Genomic DNA, 20,114 nt, shown 5'->3' with positions numbered 1-20,114 from the left:
ATTAAGAAAGTTATTAAATTGAGATTTATTTTTGAGAGTCAAATTCTTATTCAATCTTGATATTTTGAGATCTTTGAAAACTATCAGATTGATTTTCATTTGCATTTCAAAAATATTTTGAAGATTTGGAGCTCATTTATGGATTTTTTCAGTAGGCAATTTCATTTTTGGTGCACAATTTCTAGTTGAATATCAAAATTTTTTTTCAAATTTATAAATTTTTTTGAAAATTTGTAAAAATTGTGATAATCAACTTTTTTTTTTTTAATTGTTCATTTTTTTATGTATTTTTCAAGAAAAAAAAAATATATCAATAAAATCAAATAGAAATTTCATTCCCCGGGAAAAAATCAGCATGCATGATCATGCCTGAGCAGGCTTAAATCTCATGCATGATCAGGCCTGAATTTTGGCCAGACATGAACAGGCATGATTTTGCCTGAGCAGTCATGATCATGCATGATTCTGCCTGAGAAGTCATGATCGTGTCCAGTCATGCATGATCAGACCTGGATTTTGGCCAGACATGATCATGCATGACCATACATTATCATGCATGATCATACATTATCATGCATGATCTTCCCTGAGCAGGCATATGATTTTATAATCTGTGATTCCTCTCGAGCACGTTTGGTCGTATTTAAATATTGGCTGCTTATGAAAAATACGATCAGGCATTCCCATACATGAGCACGCGTTATTATGCATGCACACGCATTCCCATAGCTTATTTATTTGAAAGATGTTGCTGTAAGTATTAGAAACTAAGGTATATAATTAATCGTACTATACAAATGATAGAGAGTAATTTATCAATTTTCATTGGTTCTTTTATTTTGAACTTTCATTAAAAACTATTTTTAACATATTATTCACTTAATGCATTAAACAATTAATATTTATGAATACAAATTGTTTTTTTATTTATTTAACTATTAATATGCTTAGTTTTCCACTATATTTAAATGGTGTATTACCGTACGATGGACGGTGTGGCTCAATAAGCTATAGATCAAATTGAATGGAATATAGTATAGTGCCGGATAGCTCAACTGGTAGAGCACTCGGCACGATACCGAATTGGTCTGGGTTCGATTCCCAGTTCGGGCTATCTATATTTTTCTCAATTTATCTATAAATTGTCTTATTGAGAGGTTTGCATGTTTAGGTTTCCACTATATTTAAATGGGTTTCCACTATATATAAAAAACTCAAGATACAATGATTTCGAACGTAAGTCATGAGCAAGCCTGATCTAGAATGAATCATGCTTGATCACAAATGAGTTATACAAGATCAAGTATGAACCATGTATGGTCATGCATGACAGAGCATGCTCAATCATGACCTTTCCTGATAAATAATATCTCTGTAGACAATTATTCATAACGTAAGTTATGAGCAAGTCTAATCTAGAATGAGCCATGCATGATCATGCTTGATCACCAATGAGTCATGTCTGGCCATGAATGATCAAGTATGAACCATGCATGGTCATGCATAATAGAGCATGCTCAAGCATGACCTTTCCTGATGGATAATATCTCTGGATACAATTATTTCAAACTTAATGCATGCGCAAGCTTGATCTAGAATGAGTCATGCATGATCATGCTTGATCACGAATGAGTCATGCCTGGCCATGAATGAGTCATGCAGGATCAAGCCTGAATTATGCATGAATCATGCCTGAATTATGCATGAATCATGCACGATCAGGCACGAATCATGCATGAATCCTGCATGATCATACGTGATCATGCATGGTGATTTTTTCCCGGGATCAAAAAAATTAAAATTAAAATCATTGGCCCCACTTGTAAATATTTATTGGAAAGAGTTTGAACCTTTTGAGTTGCCGCCTTAAAAACATGGCGAATGCGCTTGAAAGCATGTGGTTATCTGAATAGTTTTGATATTACTTATTTACACTCCTTATCGGTTTGATTTACGCTCACAATACGTTGAATACGTTCAACTAACGTTTTTAACGTTCAATACGTTCAAACTACGATTTCAACGTTCAATATGTTCAAATTACGATTTTAACATCCAATACGTTGAATTTACGATTTGAACGTTCAAAACGTTGAATCTACGATTTCAACGTTCAAAACGTTGAATCTACGACTTAAATTTCGACTCGGGAAACCAAGTCTAAATCAAGTTTTATTTTTGACCCGGGTTTTCTCAACTTTAGGAATTAATAACTTAAATACTTATGGAAATTAAAAAACAGGATTGGGGTTGCTTTGAAGATAAGACTTCTGGCTACAATTTTTATTGCAAAGAAATCCACCTAGGACCAATAGATTTCGCGATATTGATATATATGCAATGGTCACAAAAATTAAGGGATATAAAAAAAATTCGAAATTTTCGGGTGATTTTCAACATGCTGTAACTCGGTGAAAAATTGTCGTAGAGTTAAAATAAGAAGAGCAAATTGTAGCCTCAAGTTTCTAGTTTTTAGATCTGGAGTTCAAATTTTTTGTCATGCACGGTTTTGGAGTAATCCTAAGAAAACCAACGCAAAAAAAAATTTTCCAAATTTTTGATCGTCTTCGAAGAAGTATATGGGCTTTAATAAACTCTTTTATGAAATTTAATGCCCTTTAATTTGCCTTCCTTGTAAAGTCTTTACGACAATTTGGCGCCGAGTTATCATTGATCAAAGCAAAAAAGTCCATTTTGAATTTGACAATCGATAACTCGGGACATATTGGTCGTATAGAAAATGGAAGTAGGGTTTTGAAAACTGCAAAACATTCTCTATAAGGCGAAATTAGTGGCTTTTAATGGAAAAATTTCTTTTTGAAGTAATAATGTTGATTCAAAAATTAGGTAAAAATTCACATATTTAAGGATATTCGGAAATTTTGGAATAACTTTGGATATAACGGATGGACAAAGAATACCGTTGGTTTTTTTTCAACCTCAACGTGTCCTGAAAAAACCCTGAAAATCTCAAAGCGCTGCGACGTTTCTTTCTTAGTGTTCCGAACCTTCAAATTTATAGTTTTCGCCGAAAATCACCATGATGGGTAGGCTATTGGCTATTGTTTATCACTCGAGCACACACACGCGCGCACGTGCACGCACACTCGTACATACATACCGATTATTTTGGTAGCAGTTACCGATTGAAATCGGTAATTGCAACCGAATATTTCGGTTCTGATGACGAATTTCAGTGAACATAGAAAAACTATTTCTGAGGGATGTTACGCGGGATGTATGTGCGAGAGTGCGAGTGTGTGTTCCCCTGTGTACGCGTGTGTGAGTCTGTGTGTGTTTATACGTAACTGATACCAAAGAAATCGGTAATAGCTACCGAAATTATTGGTAGCTGTTACCGAAAATCAATCGGTGGCGGCTACCGATTGCTAATCGTGTGATTAATAAGATAAATTGAATACTAAGAATTAGTAAACTTTCGAAGCAACTAATTAGCTTGAATTAATCACAAAAATTAACTCAAAAATAACAATAACATTCAAAAACTACTAGCGGTTGAACAGATTTATAGTCCAAATATGACAGAGCGACAAAATACACGTTCAACTGTAATAACACACTCGTTAGCCTACACGGAAAAAATTAAGTAGTAAACGCAACATGATGCAGTCTTGGTAAATAGTTTTTAGCCAGTAACTAGCCAGTTTAACTAGACTTAAACCAGTAACTGGCCAGTGTAATATCAAGTTTCGGTCAAGTAACTGGCCAGTTTTACTAGAGATCAAGCAAAACATGGCGGCTCCAGTGAAACTATCAATTTTGAATATTGAGGTTATCAAGGGTTATAAAAAATTGTCAAATAAAATAAAAATAATGTTAAATAAACGATATGACATAAACGTTTAATTTATATTTATTCATATTATGAAATAAATAACATCATTAGATTAATAGAATAACAACAATAAATCTGACAATAAAGTAATTATTTTTAATTGAAGAAAATTAAAAAAATATTTATCTAAGTTTTCTACTGCCTTCCCAGTCTTTTGAATTACGTAAAATTACACCGACAGCTTGTATTATTTCCGCAGGACTTCCAAGATTTTTAACCTCACAAAATTCATTCAAGCATTCAACGATTTTATAATCTTATATGACAGTTTTTTCTCCAGTTTTTTTTAGAACTAGTATATTTTGAAACTACATTTTGAGTAAAAATTTTTTTGAAAATATTAGTTAGTTGTCGACTCAGATTTAAATTAGGAATAAACCAAAAATGCAAATGAGAAATAAAATCAGGTTGACATTCTGAATTAGGATTAATTATAAGACTTTTATCGAAATTCTCAAATTCATCTTTAGTTTCAAAAGGAAATTTTATATTGTATTTTTCAGCAAATGGAACGACCGAAACTTCCTCTTTGATTTTAGTTTCTTTAACGAACTTAAACGAACAAAAAATAAACAGACACACACACTAGTAAAGGTACACGGAGAAAAAAATATTGCTCCTCGAACGATCTAAAGTATAGTAACTCGTAGATCGTTACCACAACAATACGTATGCTTATGGTAACAATACCGTATCGTTCCAGTAACTATCTATTAGATAGCTGTGAGCCCTATACGACTTTCCGTAGTCGTCACCTCACACGGCACCGTCTAACCTAACTAAACATCCATTTTCGCGCCAACTTTTGAATATTGTATAATTGTTGCTAGCAGACGTTTAATAAAAAAAATAGTGTAAAAAATAATTGTGATGTTGAAATATGGACCCACGGGTAATTAATAAATTAACAGAGTAGAATCTCCATAACTATGTTGATACATTTATTGATAAGTGTTTTTTTTATGCTTTTTGTAATCAAATATACATTCATAACCAAAAATCTAAATATTATATATAGTCGATGTTTTATAATTTAAATGTGATACGTAAATAGAAGAAAAATAATCAATAAACAAATGAGATCTGAATTAATATTAAATTTAAAATTAAATTACTAATAAATAAATTGGGAAAATTAAAAGATATATTTATATTTATATTTAAAATTTATTTAGACTATAACTAACTAATAAATCAGTTTTATGAATTAATTTATTTAATCAAAGTTATTTGCTTATCATTTATTTATGAATGATAAAGGTTTTTAAATATCTCATATAATTTGCAACGCGCGTGACGTCAGATAGGGCTCAGAACGATACCGTATAGGTCTCAGAGCTATCCACCGTATTGTTGTCAGAACGATACAGTAAATCGTTGCAGTAACAATCTAGTAGATAACTTTTTCGTATTGTTACTGTAACTATACAGTATACTTCTGAGAACAATATTTTTTTCTCCGTGTACAGTGTCGGTGTGACCAATGTTTATGACTTAGTTGTAGGTGGCGCGATTGCGAGTTTTTACTCGATATCACTGGCCAGTTACTGGCTTATATCGAGTGAAAACTCGATTATTTCTACTAGGGGACGATAGTCTTATTTTAAAGAGCGGAAGTTTGGCTACAATTTTTGTTCGGCAAAAGTATGATCTACGACCGATAGATTCTGAAATATTGATCTATATAGAATAATTAATGTAAGAAAAAATTCCAAATATTTTTTAAACATTTCATGATTTTAATTATAAAATTTAATTATTTTAAAGCTAGTAGAGATTGAGACTTGAAATTAGTCTCAAATTAAAGCCCAGATATTGAGCGATTTCTCCGTCCCCTTTTGATTCATTTTGAAGCGAGAAGAGTATAGATATCGATCGTTAAAGATCGACATTAAATTCAATGCGTATAAAGAAAATAATATTTTTTTTTAGGTATGTTGTTTTTGCTTATAATTACTTTGTACTTGAAAACTCGTGATACCGATATCGACAAATAGCCAATAAGCTCAAGCAATTTTTCTGATAAAAATTCTATTCACAAAATAATCGTTCTGAAATTGATAACTTTTATTTTCCGTCTCTGACGCACGTTATGCGACAATTAGCGACCGGTTCATAAGTAAAATAACTGATGAATTTGATGGTGAGGGCAATCGTTAGCTATTTAAAATTCGCTTGCTGCTCCCATTGATTGCATTGTCGACAGAAGTCACCAAAACCTTGACAAACATCAACGATCGGTAAGAAATCATTTTATCTTCTATATTTTTAATTCTAACTTTGAAACTATTGAACTTAAGGAAAAAAGTCCTGCAACTTTTTTTTATGAAATTTTATTCCCTACAAATTCATTTCAGTACTTTTTTGACGTATCATTGATAACTTGCCTGTAATTTATAATTTTTATAAACGAGAACGGAAAATTTGAATTCCAGCCGATCTGTTAATTTTTAATTTAAAATTACGGATAAACTATCGGAGATATGAGAAAAATTATAGGAATCAAAAATGTAGAGAGATAAAATTTCCTATGAAAAAGGTCATCATGATGTGTCATGTAAATGCAATAGTTTCAACGTAATTTTTAATTAAAGTTAAATAAATTTTCTAGTTTTAAAAGTCAACGAAAACAATCAAAATGTTCAAAATTATTTTACTGTTATCAATATTTACGTTATTGATTGGGCTTGTGGTAAATGAAGAGGATTGTGTGGGTCACGGCGAAAATGTAAGTTTAAAAATTTTTTATGTATAGAGTTATAATAAAAGATTGTCACAACTCAACATTGGAGAATTTGAATTCCAACGGAAAAAAAAACTTAAAGAAGATTTTTGCACACCTACTCTATTGCGAAAGCGACGAATGTGCGATTCATTCATTGAGTATGGATGCAAAGTCGATTTCGATTCTAATCGACATTTAGTTTTTGAAGTCAATTAAGAATCGATTTTTAATATGAGCAAGATCACGTCAAGTGGACCCCCCATTTTCCACTTGGTCATGAAAATTAAGTCTATGTATTTTTTTCGTATGTAGTCACTATGAAAAATTAATCCCTCAAACGATTTTTCAAAATTTTCATTTTAACAACAATTTTTTTTACAATAAAAATTTTGAGTACGTTTAATTAAAAAATAGATTCCAAAACAACCGTTAAAGATAAATTAATAAAATTTCCAGGATTTATTGTCGAATATCTATATTTTATAAAAATATTAATAGCATAAAATTATTTGTTTATTATCCCATTGTTAATTAACTTTTAAGTAAACAAATGAAAATTTCATCGACTTCTCCCTCAAAAAATGAAACTTTTTTTCATGGGTTACATGCGTTTATTATTAAAGTTTAAGATCCCAAAAGAAAATTTGAGTGCTCGTGATTAATTTAAACAATATGAATTTATTTATCACCGCGCGCCGGTCGCTGAGCGTTCTCAATACAGTGCGCGGCCGAGCGTCTCAAGCTCTACTGCAGCTTTGGTTAGTCATGATTGAAAGTAACATTTAAAAATATTATTACTAAACAAATTTTATTTTTTTTAAACAATATCATGATTAATACAATAAAATAAATTTTTATTATTAAACTGAAAAACAGAGAAAACAAACTAATAATTAAATTTATTATTAATAAATAATAATTTAGAGATTATTATTGAGTGATTATTAACACATTAATTATTTATTAAATAATAATCAGGAAAAAATAAGTAATACCTAAACTTAATTAATAATTAATAATAATTTATAAATTATTATCAAGTAATTATTGATACATTAATTATTTATTAAACAATAATCATGGAAAACTGACATATAACTAAACTTAATTATTAATCAATAATAACTTAGAAATTATTATTATCTAATAAATAATAAATTAATTATTTATTAACCAATAATCAGGAAAAACTATCTAATAATTGAACTTAATTATCAGTTAGTTTTCCCTGTTTCAGTTTAATAATAAAAATTTATTTTATTGTATTAATCATGATATTGTTTAAAAAAAATATAATTTGTTGAGTAATAATATTTTTAAATGTTACTTTCAATCATGACTAACCAAAGCTGCAGTAGAGCTTGAGACGCTCGGCTGCGCACTGTATTGAGAATGCTCAGCGACCGGCGCGCGGTGATAAATAAATTAATATTGTTTAAACTAATCACGAGCACTCAAATTTTCTTTGGGGATCTTAAACTTTAATAATAAACGCATGTAACCCATGAAAAAAAGTTTCATTTTTTGAGGGAGAAGTCAATGAAATTTTCATTTGTTTACTTAAAAGTTAATTAACAATGGGATAATAAACAAATAATTTTATGCTATTAATATTTTTATAAAATATAGATATTCGACAATAAATCCTCGAAATTTTATTAATTTATCTTTAACGGTTGTTTTGGAATCTATTTTTTAATTAAAAGTACTCAAAATTTTTATTGTAAAAAAAATTGTTGTTAAAATGAAAATTTTGAAAAATCGTTTGAGGGATTAATTTGTCATAGTGACTACATACGAAAAAAATACATAGACTTAATTTTCATGACCAAGTGGAAAATGGGGGGTCCACTTGACGTGATCTTGCTCATATTCGACTTTCGAAATAATCTATCGCATTTTTTTACTGCCATCGGCTATTAAAAAAACCCATCTTATAAAAATGTGACATCCATTTTGAAAATTAGACTTATATTTCTAAAAATAAAAAAAAAATAAAATAAAAATGAAGAATTCTCAAATTTTCGAATTTTTCTTATCAAAAGTTTTTTTGAAGCTGTAAAAAATGGTTGACGAGTATAAAATTATTTATATTTTTGAGAGTTATAGGCATTCAAATATTTTTTATCCGAAATTTTCGGAAATTCCCCTAGCAGTAGCAGAATGGCGGGATATTTAAAATGTTGAGAGTTTATAAGGCTGGGAGCGAGATTAAAAATTAATAAAATAATCGACGACCAGGACCCACTGGGGGTCTATCGATACTCTTACGAGGCCGAACCTGGACCTTGATAATTAAATTTATATTGGAAATTTTCCAGTATGCACGACCTACAGTAAATTTTCTTTAATTTAAGAAATTTAATTACAGTGTTTGATGAAAAGGTGCTGTGAAGGATTAGGTTGCAGTGGATACACCTTCACATGTTGGAGATTGCAAAATAATAATCGAACATCAAATTCGAGGTATCAATAATTTAATTTCAACATCTATTAAATTATTCCTTCAATAAAATTATGTAAGACGCATAAACAAATGAATAAATAGTATTGCGCTACCAAAATATAAAATGGTTATTATTTTGTAATCAATTTTTCCTTGTCATAGTTTTTTAATAAATTTTATCAACTTTAGGAATTAATAACTTAGAAACTTATAGAAATTAAGAAACAGGATTGGGGTTGCTGTGAAGATGAGACTTCTGGCTACAATTTTTAATGCACCCGGGAAAAAAAGTTCTTATATGATCATATATAAATCATATAAAAGTGACTCATATAAAATCATATAAAGTTTTATAATGAAATTGGTCCTATAAAAACTTATATGACTTTATAAAATCTTATATAATCATATAAAATCTTATATAATCATATAAAGTTAGATATACCCGGTAAAAAATGATTTTACCTAATCATATATACAATAAATTTTATATGATTAGATCTCAAAATTGGCAGGATTTGATGATATATAATTATATAAAATCATGCATGAACAAAAAAAAAAAAAAAAAAAAAAAACATCTATCGGTTAACTGCTATTTTGCCAAGGGGTCACCCATCCAATTAATGTTTTGCCTCAATGCTGCTCAACTTTGGTGATCTCTTGATTGCCGTCTGGTTCACTAGTCTGCTTTACCCTTATAAGTATTTGACAATCTATAGCATTACTTAAATCGAACGATCAAATTGATACATCCTACATCAATAATGCACCAAATATGATCAAATTTTATCACATTAGTGTTTTATATAAAATTATAAATTTCTTTAAAATAACCTGCTTATAAGACCATAGAAATTTATATATAAGAATCATAAAACTATATAAACTTTTATATAATCATATATGATTTTATATAACCGTATTAAACTCTTTTGTACTTATACAAATTTATTTATAAACTCATATAAAATCACATCAATTTTCATTAATTATCTGAATTCGTAGAAGAATTTTATAAGGTCACATAAGATTTCATATGATCATACATGATTATGTATAATATCATATAAAACGTGCTCTTGTAATTTCACAATGTTATATATAACTTTATATGAAGTTACATCGAATTTTATAAAAATTTTATAAGATTATACGAATTATTATAAGAATTTTATAAGATCGTTATGAGCTTTTATATGATCATATATGATTATATATGAGCATATGAAACTTTACTTGGTATTGTTATAAAGTTATATATCACGTCATATGAAATCACATCAATTGTTATAAAATTCTTATAAGATCATATGAATCCTTATAAGAATTTTATAAGATTATGTAAGCTTTCATATAATCATATATAAACATATATGTTTATATATGATTCTATAAGAACTTTTTCTCGGGTTTATATAAAATCACATCAATTTTTATAAAATCCTTATAAAACTATATAAATTCTTATAAGCTTTTTATAAGATCATATGAACTTTTATATGATCATATATAATTATATATAAGCATATAAAACTTTATCTAGTACTTTTATGAAGTTATATATAACTTCATATAAAGTCATATCAACTTTTATAAAGTCCTCACAAGAGTATATTAATTCTTATAAGAACTTTATAAGATCATATAAGCTTTTATGTAATCATATATAATTTTTATATATTTCTTATATGATCATATATAAATTGTATATGAACATATATGTTTATATATGATCATATAAAATCTTTTTTTCCCGGGCAAAGAAATCCACCTAGGACCAATAGATTTCGCGATATTGATATATATGCAATGGTCACAAAAATTAAGGGATATAAAAAAAATTCGAAATTTTCGGGTGATTTTCAACATGCTGTAACTCGGTGAAAAATTGTAGAGTTAAAATAAGAAGAGCAAATTGTAGCCTCAAGTTTCTAGTTTTTAGATCTGGAGTTCAAATTTTTTGTCATGCACGGTTTTGGAGTAATCCTAAGAAAACCAACGCAAAAAAAATTTTACAAATTTTTGATCGTCTTCGAGGAAGTATATGGGCTTTAATAAACTCTTTTATAAAATTTGATGCCCTTTAATTTGCCTTCCTCATAAAGTCTTTACGACAATTTGGCGCCGAGTTATCATTGATCAAAGCAAAAAAGTCCATTTTGAATTTGACAATCGATAACTCGGGACATATTGGTCGTACAGAAAATGGAAGTAGGGTTTTGAAAACTGCAAAACATTCTCTATAAGACGAAATTAGAGGCTTTTGATGGAAAAATTTCTTTTTGAAGTGATAATGTTGATTCAAAAATTAGGTAAAAATTCACATATTTAAGGATATTCGGAAATTTTGGAATAACTTTGGATATAACAGATGGACAAAGGATATCTCGGTTTTTTTTCAACCTCAAAGTGTCTGAAAAAACCCTGCAAATTTCAAAGCGCTGCGATTATTCTTTCTTAGTGTCCCTTATAGGAAAAAACAATAGGCTCAAGCTTGGCCGAGGCGTGGCGCAAGACTTATTAACTCTGGGGAAAGCTTGAAATCCAAGCTTGGACCAAGTCTGTCTAAGCATCGAAATGATAACACCCAGCCAAGCTTGAGTGACAGTGTTGTCAAAAAAAACTTCCAAATATTTTTTAAACATTCCCTATCAAAATAAAAATACTGTTTATGAACGGTTTTTTTTCAGTTTAAGTGTTTTCCTGTTCATTTTCAGTTTTTCAACAGTAAAATAATTACAATTTTATGGTTACAAAGTTCTGATCTTACCAACCAAGTTAAAACCATAAAAAAATGGCCGAAAAACTGATATTTGATAGCTTGAACTCAGTAAAATCGAAAATTCGATATTTTTTTGTAAATGATTATCAAAAAATAATTTTTTGATTATTTTTCAGTAAGATTGAATTTTTTATCAAATTATCTTAATTAAATTTAATTTCAATCAAAGATTTTATATTAATAACAATTATTTATTTTTATTATTCATTTATATATAATTGACATGAAATCGTTTTGAAAAATATAATATATAAATATAACACTAAAAAATTTTCATAGAGAAGCAAATTCAATTTTTTCACTATACGTAAGTATTAATAAAATTAGAAAAAAAAACTAAATATTATTTTCTTGCAACAAATGCTTTTATCATATTTTTTTTAATTAGTAAATTCAGCAAGTAAAAACTATATAAAATTATCGTAGTTTTGTCTCATTTTTCTCATAAACCGCTAATAAGAGCCAAAAAAAAAACCTGCGTAACATTATACAGCTTTCATTGTACTTTGAACTGAGTCTTAAAAAAAATAAATAGATAACAGATCAACACCTTTTTCTGTCGATGAAAGTGATGGTATTCTTATAGTTTTAATGACAATTTTTTTACAGTTTATTTACAGTTTACTTGATATAAGTTGAAAACCGTTATAAAACCATTTAGTAAGCGCACATTGTAACCACTAAACAACTATCAATTTATAGTTATTAAACAAGTTTTCATTTTTGATAGGGTTTCATGATTTTAATTATAAAAATTAATCATTATAAAGCTAGTAGATATTGAGACTTGAAATTAGTCGCAAATTAAAGCCTAAATTTTTAGCGATTTCTTCACCCCTCTATTGATTCATTTTCAAGCAAGAAAAGGAGAGATATCGATCGTTATTGATCGACATTTAAATTCAATGCGTAGAAAAAAAATAATATTTTTTTTTTAGGTATTTATTTTTGTTTATAATTACTTTGTACTTGAAAACACGTGATACCGATATCGACAAACAGCCAATCAGCTCAGGCAATTTTTCTGATAAAAATTCTACCCACAAAATAATCGCTCTGAAATTGATAACTTTTATTTTCCGCCTCTGACGCAAGTTATGCGACAATTAGCGACCGGTGGTTTATAAATAAAACATTTGTTCAATTTGATGGTGAGGGTTATCGTTAGGTATTTAAAGTTCGCTTGCTGTTCCTATGGATTGCAAACACGACAGAAGTTACCAAAACCTTGACAAACATCAACGATCGGTAAGAAATCATTTTAGCTTCTATATTTTTAATTATAACTTTGGAACTATTGGACTCATGGAAAAAATTAAGGAAATTTTTTTTTATGAAGTTTTATTCCCTACACGGAAAGAAAATTATGGGAAGTTTTCCTATGCATTATGGGAATGGTATCCATAATGGTATGAGAATAGTACCTATACTACTATAGGAATGGTTCCCATATATTATGGGAACCATCCCCATAATAGTATGAGAATAGTTCCCATACTATTATGGGAATGGTTCCCATAATGGTATAGGAACTATTCCTATAATATTATGGGAACTATTCCCATAATGGTATGGGAATCATTCCCATGCTATTATGGGAATGGTTCCCATATTGGTATAGGAACTATTCCTATAATATTATGGGAACTATTCCCATAATGTTATGGGAACCATCCCTATAATATCATAAAATTTTTTTTTTGCACAAAAGTGTAGAAATTTCCCAAAATTTTAATTTTCTTGAATGTTTTGTGCTGACAAAAATTTTTGATTAAAAATTTTAATGTTTTTTTGCCATATACGATTTTTTTTTTCAATGTTTGAATTTTTGTTTTTATGTTTAATAATATTTCTGTGTATTGTAGAAGTGATTACCACATTTCTTTAAATTAATTTTTTCATGATAATATGGGAACCATTCCCATAATATTATAGGAATGGTTCCTATAATAGTATGGGAACTATTCCCATTATATTATGGGAATGATTCCCATAATGGTATACGAACCATTCCAATTGCATTATGGGAATAGTTCCCATACTATTATAGGAACCATTCCCATAATATCATGGGAATGGTTTCTATAAATTATAGGAACCATTCCCATAAATTATAGAAATGATTCCCATAATATTATAGAAAGTATTCCTATAAATTATAGGAACCATTTCTATAATTATAGGAACCATTCCTGTAGTGTTATGGGTATCATTCCCATAATTATAGGAACTATTCCTATAATTATGGGAATCATTCCTATAATTATAGGAACCGCTCCCATAATTTATGGTCGTAATTTCTATGATGGTATAGGAAAAAATTTCACCAAATTATGGGAACCGCTGCCATAACTTTCTTTCCGTGTACAAATTTACTTTCGTATTTTTTTGACGTATCTTCGATAGTTTCCCTGTAATTTTAAAGTTCTATAAACGAGAACAGAAAATTTTAATTTGAGCCAATTTATTGTTTTATTTATTTTTAATATATGTTTAATTATTGTTAACTATATGTTTTAGTTTTAAAAGTCAACGAAAGAAATCAAAATGTTTAAAATTATTATGATGTTATCAATATTTATGTTAATGATTGGGGTCGTGGTAAACCGTGAAGAATGTTGGGGTGATCCGGTAAGTTTCAAAATTTGTCAACACAAGAGCTTTGGATTACGAGCGTCGCAAGTCCATATTTGATTTGATTTCACCAAAATCAAAAATAAATTTAAAAAACAAATAAAGCGAATTTTTTTTTATTTTTTCAAGGACTGAGGTAACAAGACCAACAGCGGGACTCGTTTAAAAATATTTTTATATGGATTTTAATAGATACTATTTGCGAAAAAAAAAATTGCAAATTATAATTATACATGTTATTTTTTTTTTATTTCAGAAAATGAACAATTACTGTCCCTCTGCTGGTGAAATCGTACCTTAGTTAGACAAAAAATTCAATTTTCTACAAAAAAAGTCTATACCGCGAGTCCATTAGTTAAAACTTTAAAAAAAGTCCGGCCTTTTATTAAAAACGCGAAATAAAAATTTTTTGAAAATATAATTTCTTATAACTTTTTAAATTTTAAATTTATCAATTCGCGGATAAGGACCTTTTTTGTAGGGAATTTAATTTCCTACAAAAAAGTCTTATGCCGCGAGTCGATTACTTCAGTAATCAAAAAGTTTCACAAGAAATAAAAATGCATAGAATTAAGATTTTGAAAAAATTATTTATTTCAAAGACCTATAACTTTTTAAGTTTAACTCGGAGATAAGGACCTCTTTTGTAGAAAATTTGATTTTCTACAACAAAATTGAATTAAAAATAAAAAAAAAAATAAAATTTTATGCCAATGACGCAAATGATAAAATTTGATATGATATTCCTATGGTTTAATTTAAAAATTTCAATTACAGTGTGGTAAAAATACACCTTGTTGTGAAGCACACACTTGCGTTCTCAATTCGGACTGGCATCAATATTGTCGCTAATTATGCTAAATCATTACATCTAAAAACTTGCGGATTTAAAGAAATTAATGATTTAATTTAATAAATTTTTTTTTCGCAGTAAAATAATGCAAGACAGAAATAAACTCTTAAAATTAAAACGTCGTTGAATGCTTAACGTCGGCTTCATGCGGTCGCAATCATTTTAATAATTTGTCTTTATAGAAATCAATGTATTTTTTTGGTTTAGTTTATTTATTTATAAAAAATTACTGAAGTGCTTATTTATTTAATTATTAAAAACGAAATTAGATACTTGTTTATTTAATAGAAATTAAAATAATGTTTTTATTTTACTGTTTTATTAATCTATAAAGATGACAATTAACCTAATAAAAAGTCTAATACATGTATTATTTATTATATAGTCGTCCCGATAAAAGCTTGGGATTTTTTTCCCACCAGTTCTTTCCCCTACCACCATGATATTAGAATGAGCGCATGCGCCATTTGAATGTGCGCATGTGTTGAGCCACCAAAACCAACATTTAAAGGGTGGGGAAAGAATTTGTAGTGGGTAAAAAATCCCAAGCTTTCATCGGAATGACTATAACAACTTGAAGAAGTTTTTTTCTAAATATAAAACTAACAAGTCTTGAAATTTCAGATTAGTTTAGTTTAGTTTAGTTTATTTACGATCATGGAGCTGCTGTTCCTTGTGATCAAATATCAATATACATGTTATTTTATTATTATTATTAGTAATAACAATTACAATGAACTCAACAGGATACGATATAATTTCTCAGCTACAAAAATTCCAGACGCTTACTTACTCATTCTAACAATTACAATAGTTTAATCTACTAAGGCTTCACTGATTATCTAGATTCATTAAATACAAATGGCATTTACTTCGGCATTTATCTAAAGTTACTGATGTCGTAACTTCGAGTGGAAACGAGTTCCAAAAATTACAACCCGTAATCAAAAATGACTTCTGGTAAGTTGTTGTTCGAGCAAATGGAACTAGAAGAGTATCTTTGTTGGTGGAATCTCGACGAGATGCAACGTTGGGCCTAAGAACTAACTGATGCCCAAAAAGACCTGGTCTCATAAGACATAGAGCTTTATAAAATTTGCACGAGGCAAGCTGTATTCTAAAACCAACAATGATTTCTCGAAAACCATAGCTTTCGTTTTAGACTTATTAAGACTAAGTTGGTTAGCTAAACACCAGTCAACAATACGTCGAATATCATCATTCATACATCGAATACAATTATCAATATCCTTAAGTTTACAACGCAGATATATTATAAGATCATCCGCATATAAAAGGTATGAAGAATACTGTAAACATCGCGGCAAATCGTTAATGAATATAGAGAAAAGCAGAGGACCAAGAACACTGCCCTGAGGAACACCCAAATTTATTTTAATCCATTCTGATCTATTATTAGCATTTATAAACACAGATTGTGATCGATCACTTAGATAAGAATAAAACCATTTGACACTGTTTATTGAAAATCCGAGCCTATAAACTTTCGTATAAGTAATAGATGATCAACCGTATCAAAAGCTTTTGTAAAGTCAAAGTATACTGCAATAGTGATCTCTCCTTTATCAATGCCAAGCCTAATATCATCTATGAATCTCAGGACAGCAGTATGGGTTCTCATACCTTCCCTAAAACCAGTCTGCCTATTATATAGAAGATCATTACTTGATAAGTATTTAATAACTTGTTCATAAATCACTCTTTCAAGCACTTTCGATAGGGCACAAAGTAGTGATATAGGTCGGTAATCTGAAGGCGATGACGGTTAAAGAATTTTTAGTAACGGTTTCACTATAGACATCTTTCATAAAGATGAAAACATTCCATCATTGATAGATACGTTAAATAGATTAATAATGAACGGCAATAATATATTTAACAGGACTTGGTACACTTGTATTGAAAAACAATCAATTCCCTTTGCACTAGTAGAAATACGCTTGATTGCACTTTTAACACTATTTACCTCAGTATCACGAAGGTGGAACTGAAATAAAGGATCTTCATAGTAATCATCTGGAACACATTCGTCAAAACTCAATAGTGAATCACCTGAAGAGATACAGGCAAAATATTTGTTTACATCATTAGGTGGTATCAACTGCTCATTGTTGTTATGTGCTCCTTTTCTTGTGAGTCCTAATAGATTATCAATCACTCTCCAAAAGGCTTTGGAGTTGCCTTTGGATTCATGTTGAGATTGTAGGTACTTGCTTTTAGCTATGGAAGTCCCTCGTTTGAATTCACCCCGAAGATCGATATATCTATCAAACAAAGTGTTTGAGCAATATCGCTTTGAAACTCGATTAAAAGCATCTCTCTCCGTTTTCAATGAACGTAATTTGGCAGATAACCACGGTGCTGGTGGACGGTTTACAGAAAAAGCTCTCATTGGAGCAATATCATCTAAGAGTTCATCAATTATAGAATTGAACAGTCTAAGCTTAATGTCAACATCCAGTTGATCATCAAACGAAGCCATATTATAATTTGCCAGGAAATTTTCCGCAGCTTCTTGATCCATATGATTTAGAGGTTTGGAAGTAACTATCGTCCGTTCGTGGGCTAATGCGTTATAATTAACAGATAGATATGTCAGATCATGTCCTGATTGAAACGGCTGAGAAGACTATCCCCAAGAAGAAATCATCGTGAGATCATTTACCGCACAGCTATCAATCCAGGTATCTGACGTTATTAGATGATGTGTATGAGGGTCCATGCGAATTATATTCAGTCCATGAGAAGCAAAGTATTCCCTTATATTTGAAGAATCCTGAGTTTGTGTCAGCAAATTTATGTTAAAATCACCCATCACGGGGGGTTAAAGATCGACATTAAATTCAATGCGTATAAAAAAAAATAATATTTTTTTTATTAGGTATGTTGTTTTTGCTTATAATTACTTTGTACTTGAAAACTCGTGATACCGATATCGACAAACAGCCAATCAGCTCAGGCAATTTTCTTGTCTGATAAAATTTTTCGTTTCTGATGCAAATGTTGCGACAATTAACGACCGGTTTATAGATACAACGTTTATTTAATTTTACTTTGAAAACAATCGTTAGATATTTAATAAATTTAATATTATTAATTATTATTACTTCAATAATATGTCATAATATTATCACATTGTGTAAAATGAGCGAATGCTCTGTGGGATTCTGGTGTAGGTGTGGTTAATTCAATAACTAACAATTAACACAAATTACAGATAAAAGAATAGATCTTTATTAAACAATATGTACACTAAAACTATGAGAAAAAATAGCGAATGCAACTACAAATACGCGATAGCGAATGCGACTGTAAACGAATACGCGTATAAACTCGACACGTGGTCGGTAGCGGTTAATGACGCGATAAGTAATTTATACTTCATAAGACGCGAGCAACAATTCAATATATACTCAATAATTAGTAGCCTTGATATACTAGCTAATTATTGAGAATAGTTAAGCGGAGATTTAGCGGAGCGGTTCAGACTTATATCACACTAGTGATATATTGATCGAAGCGGTTAGATGGAAAGCTGTATTCGTACTGATCGATGTAGATAGAAAAAGAGACGTCGTCTTCTTCCTTCTTGGCTGCTCGGTGGTGACGTGGCAGCATGGCTGCAGTAACGAATTTTCCCATTGGCTTAAAAGCGCGCCAACAGGAAATAGTTAGCCGCCAATTTCTCTGATTGGCCGGCTGGTAGCGGGTTCTCATGCCATTTTGACACGGTCATGAGCAAGAAATTGCAGGTGTCGGGCCCAGATAGCGAGTGACCCGGCACTATACTGACATTCAAGTCAGTAGCGAGTTCGGCTGCTCCCGTACGTAGCGAAAGTACACGAAGCTTTTCGAAATGATTAAGCTCGTGACTGAACATTCTCCCCAGCGCTGGCGACGGTGTCGACAGGATTGTCCTCTGAAGAGTGAGCTGGTGGCACACACAATTTAGCGATTGGTAGCGTAAGACACTCTTGCACCAACCTCAGCGTTTTCCCAAGCACGTACTGTTGCTTTAAGCATATCGTGCAGCTGTTGATAGGTAGGAAATTCATTGGAGAGTCCCAGCGAGGACATCCACTCCACTCGGAGATCTTCAGGCAAGCAATGTACAGTCAAGCGAATCAGAAAGGGATCTGATTCATTGATTGGGACTCCCAAGGCAGCGATAGCGTCTAGCGATTTTTTGTTAGCGAGCAACAGAGCGTTCAATTCAGCAGCGGAGTGACCAGTTAGCGGTTGCCTGTATAACAAACCATCGATGTGCATGTCGAGCAATCGACGTGGATTTGTGTAGCGAGTATTTAGTAATTCCCATGCAGGTTGGAAAGCGTCATCAGTTACCAGCAGGTTGGCGAGTAGTGCAGCGGCCTCACCTTTTACCTGTGTCTTCAGGTAATGCATTTTTTGTGACCCAGTTAGCGAATTTTCACTGATGACAAGCGACGTGAATAGATCTTTGAACGAATCCCATTCGTCATAATTGCCTTGGAACGTTGGCAGCTTAATCTTCGGCAAGTTGGTCTTGTGCGCACCTCCAAAGTAAGCGGTTTGATCGTGATTGATAGCATGTGCATCATATACACGTTCTATAGCGGGTCTTGATGCACTAAGTCGCACTCGGAGCGATGTATAAACTTCATTAGCGGATTGAAAAGCGTTACCTGTGTGGTATTCATTTTCGATGATCTCGGGTACATCATCATACAGTCTCTCATGAGTGGTGTTGAAGCGGGTCCACAAATCATTGAGAATAGCGAGTTCTGCATCAATAGCGGAGGCACCTTGGGTAGC

The 20,114-nt window shown here is 30.6% G+C and overlaps 2 long non-coding RNA genes across 5 annotated transcripts; both read left to right on the top strand.

Moving 5' to 3' along the window:
- Nucleotides 1–5,400: 5,400 nt before the first annotated feature.
- On the top strand, nucleotides 5,401–9,152 carry LOC130677633 (uncharacterized). Of its 4 annotated transcripts, XR_008991669.1 has the most exons (5): nucleotides 5,406–5,554; nucleotides 5,624–5,788; nucleotides 5,962–6,096; nucleotides 6,468–6,584; nucleotides 8,953–9,152. It is a non-coding gene; the product is annotated as an uncharacterized LOC130677633 (long non-coding RNA). The 4 variants fall into 4 exon arrangements; XR_008991667.1 differs by having other exon boundaries at nucleotides 5,401–5,554; nucleotides 5,624–6,096; XR_008991668.1 differs by lacking the exon at nucleotides 5,624–5,788 and having other exon boundaries at nucleotides 5,413–5,554; nucleotides 5,789–6,096.
- A 3,752-nt stretch (nucleotides 9,153–12,904) lies between these two features.
- Nucleotides 12,905–15,669, top strand: LOC130677632 (uncharacterized). Its single transcript, XR_008991666.1, has 3 exons — nucleotides 12,905–13,060; nucleotides 14,333–14,443; nucleotides 15,224–15,669. It is a non-coding gene; the product is annotated as an uncharacterized LOC130677632 (long non-coding RNA).
- Nucleotides 15,670–20,114: the final 4,445 nt, after the last annotated feature.

The sequence above is a fragment of the Microplitis mediator genome, chromosome 11 (assembly GCF_029852145.1).
Source record: "Microplitis mediator isolate UGA2020A chromosome 11, iyMicMedi2.1, whole genome shotgun sequence".
NCBI classification, from domain to species: domain Eukaryota; kingdom Metazoa; phylum Arthropoda; class Insecta; order Hymenoptera; family Braconidae; genus Microplitis; species Microplitis mediator.
The sequence above is the reverse complement of the archived record's forward strand: the minus strand, read 5'-3'. Positions and strand labels throughout refer to the sequence as shown.